The 3,467-nt window shown below is 44.0% G+C and overlaps 1 pseudogene; it reads left to right on the top strand.

Moving 5' to 3' along the window:
• Positions 1 to 260: 260 nt before the first annotated feature.
• LOC139011724 (polyadenylate-binding protein 1-like) lies at positions 261 to 2,377 on the top strand (annotated as a pseudogene).
• The last annotated feature ends 1,090 nt before the right edge of the window (positions 2,378 to 3,467 follow it).

The following is a 3,467-nucleotide window of genomic DNA, read 5'->3' as shown; positions in this document are numbered from 1 at the left end:
CAGTGAACCCACAGCAGCTCCAAGAAGGAACCAAGAGACCAAGCCTTCTTGCTGCTTTGCACCCCTCGCTCTCCACCCAGCAGCCTGCGGCCCTGCTGTTGAGCAGTTTTCGATTCCAGTGGATTTTTGTTCCCCTGTGCTTGCTCTGGCTCCCCTCCTCCCCTTCTGACCCCCCCACTCTTGCCCTCCCCCTCCCCTTCGCCCCAGTACCCACTCTCCTCTCACAGAAAGGTCCCAGCCCTGCGGGCAGCTGTGCCCAGATGAACCCCGGCACCCCCACCCACCCTAGGGACTCGCTCTAGGTGGGGAACCTACACCCTGACATGACCGTGACCGAGGCGACGCTCTAGGACAGTGATGGCGAACCTATGACACGCGTGTCAGAGGTGACATGCGTGTCAGAGGTGACATGCGAATTCATTTTTTTGTTTGATTTTTCTTTCTTAAATGGCATTTAAATATATAAAATAAATATCAAAAATATAAGTCTTTGTTTTACTATGGTTGCAAATATCAAAAAATTTCTATATGTGACACAGCACCAGAGTTAAGTTAGGATTTTTCAAAATGCTGACACGCTGAGCTCAAAAGGTTCGCCATCACTGCTCTAGGAGAAGTTCAGCCGCCAGCCCATCCTGTCCATCTGCACCTGCAGGGACATGGTCACCCACGGCTCCTTGGGCAGCACGTAGAGAACTTCCAGCAGCCAGCCACCACCGAGCGTGCTGTGCACACCATGGATTTGGATGTCATAAGGGCAAGCCAGTGTGCAGCATGTGGTCCCGGCGTGATCCCTCACTTCACAAAAGTGGAGTGGACAACATAGTCATTAGAATTGGGGCAAATCCATTGAGAATAAAGCACTGCATGATACATTTTCTGCTTTCAGTAACATCCTTTCATGCAAGGTGGTTTGTGATGAAAATGGTCCCCAGGGTTATGGATTTGTACATTTTGAGACCCAGGGAGCAGCTGAAAGGGCTACTGAAAAAATGAAGGGGATGCTTCTAAATGGCCGCAGAGTATTTGTTGGGCGATCTAAGTCTTCCAAAGAATGAGAAGCAGGACGGGGAGCTAGGGCAACAGAGTTCACCGCGTTCACATCAAGAATTTTGGAGAAGACATGGATGACGAGCGCCTTAAGGACCTCTTTGGCAAGTTTGGACCTGCCTTAAGTGTCAAAGTAATGATGGATGGAGGTGGGACATCCAAAGGTTTTGGATTTGTAAGCTTCGAAAGGCATGAAGATACACAGGAAGCTGTGGATGAGGTGAATGGAAAGGAGCTCAGTGGAAAACAAATCTACATTAGCCGAGCTCATAAAACAGTGGAATGGCAGACGGAACTTAGGTGCAAAGTTGAACACATGAACCAAGATAGGGCCACCCAATACCAGGGTGTTAACCTTTACGTGAAAAAGAGTTTTCTCCATTTGATACAATCACTGGTGCAAAGTCTATGATGGAGGGTGGTCCTAGCAAAGGGTTTGGTTTTGTACGTTTCTCCTCCCCAGAAGAAGCCACTAAAGCAGTTACAGAAATGAATGGTAGAATTGTGGCTACCAAGTCATTGTGTGTAGCTTTAGCTCAGTGCAAGGAAGAGCACCAAGCTCATCTCACTAACCAGTATATGCAAGTGTGAGAGCTGTGCCCAACCCAGTAATCTTACCCGCCACCAGCCAGCACCTCCTTCAGGTTACTTCCTGGCAGCTATCTCACAGACTCAGAACCGTGCTGCATACTATCCTCCTCGTCAAATTGCTCAACTAAGACCAAGGGCTCAGGGTGCCAGACCTCATCCATTCCAAAATCTGCCTGGTGCTTTCTGCCCAGCCGCTCCTGGACCACCATTTAGTACTGTGAGACCAGCTTCTTCACAGGTCCCACATGTCATGTCCACATAGCGTGTTGCTAACACATCCACACAGACAATGGGTCCACGTCCTGCAGCGACGGCGGCTGCAGCTGTGCCTGCCGTCCACACCGTTCCACAGTATAAATATGCTACAGGAGTTTGCAATCCTCCACAACACCTTAGCACACAGCCACCAGTTACCATGTAGCAGCAGCCTGCTGCTCATGTACAAGGTCAGGAGCCTTTGACTGCTCCCATATTGGCATCTGCCCCTCCTCAAGAGCAAAAGCAAATGCTGGGTGGACGGCTGTTTCCTCTCATTCAAGCCAGGCAACCTACTCTAGCTGGTAAAGTCACTGCATGTTGTTGGAGATGGATAATTCAGGACTTCTTCGTGTGCTGGGGTCTCCAGAGCCTCTTCGTTCTACAGCTGATGGAAGCTGTCACTGTTCTTCAAGCCCATCGAGCTAGAGAGGCTGCCCAGAAAGCAGTCAACAGTGCCACTGGTGTGCCAACTGTTTGAAACTCATCAGGGACCAGGAAAAGAAACTCATGCCTCACTGAAGAAGAAGATCTACACATCAACAAACTTAAATATTAAGGGGGGAAAAAACTTTGCAAAATATAAAATAAATTTTAAAAGGAAAGGAAACTAAACTTTGGACTTTATGTACTGAGTAAATGCCAGGCCTAGCAAACAATGCTAGTCCTAGATTACTTATTGATTTAAAAACAAACACACACACATACACACACACATAGTGAAATATAAAAATTAATGTTTGTAGACCCTGGGGAAAAGAATTTTCAGCAAAATACAAAAACTTAAAGCATTCCTTTCTTTAATTTTGTTATTCTTTACAGTGGGATAGCTCAGAATATCACTTCTATTTTAAATAAAAGAATTGATAACTGAGCAAGGAAACATAATTTGGATAGTAAAATTCTTGCCGTAATAAAAATTTCTTATATGGTGTGATTGGTAACATTCCCGGAGTCCACTTTAAGGATGTCAGAATAACCAATGTCACTCTTTGGCCTTATATAAAGGCAAGAAGTAAAGACCAAGATCATAAGTTTGAATGATGCAAACATGGTAACAATAATCTTTCATATGCTCCCCCTCCCGAAAAATATCTTAGAGAGAGAAATTTCCTTTCACTAAATACCAAAAGAAATCTCTCCTAAGGGATATTAGGGTACAAACTGGATTATATCTTAATTTGAGGGTTTTGCAAATGACCTAAAAAATGTTCTTCATATAGCAAGCTTCTATAAAAGTTGAGAGAGTAATTGTTATATCTCTAAAAGCTATTTCCTTGTTTAATTTTATTTTTCAATTACAGTTTACATTCAATATTATTTTGTATTAGTTTCAAGTATATAACAGTGGTTAGACTCAAAAAGCTATTTCTGTGGGGGTGGGTGGGTGGTTAAGATGACATAATCTAGGTATATCATTTCCTGGAAATACAATTTTCCTCAGGGATAGAGTATAGAGAGTCAGAGAAATAGAAGCTAGTATGTTTCTTTGATTATTTCTCTCAAATAACAAACTTTTCAAATATAGTGTTGGTAATAGTGAAATAGTAGTTAATTAATAGTTAATCCCA

Source organism: Myotis yumanensis, unplaced genomic scaffold (genome assembly GCF_028538775.1).
Source record: "Myotis yumanensis isolate MYYU_CA2020_CCGP unplaced genomic scaffold, mMyoYum1.0.hap1 SCAF_5, whole genome shotgun sequence".
Classification (NCBI taxonomy): Eukaryota; Metazoa; Chordata; class Mammalia; order Chiroptera; family Vespertilionidae; genus Myotis; species Myotis yumanensis.
This window is presented reverse-complemented; position numbering and strand designations above follow the sequence as displayed.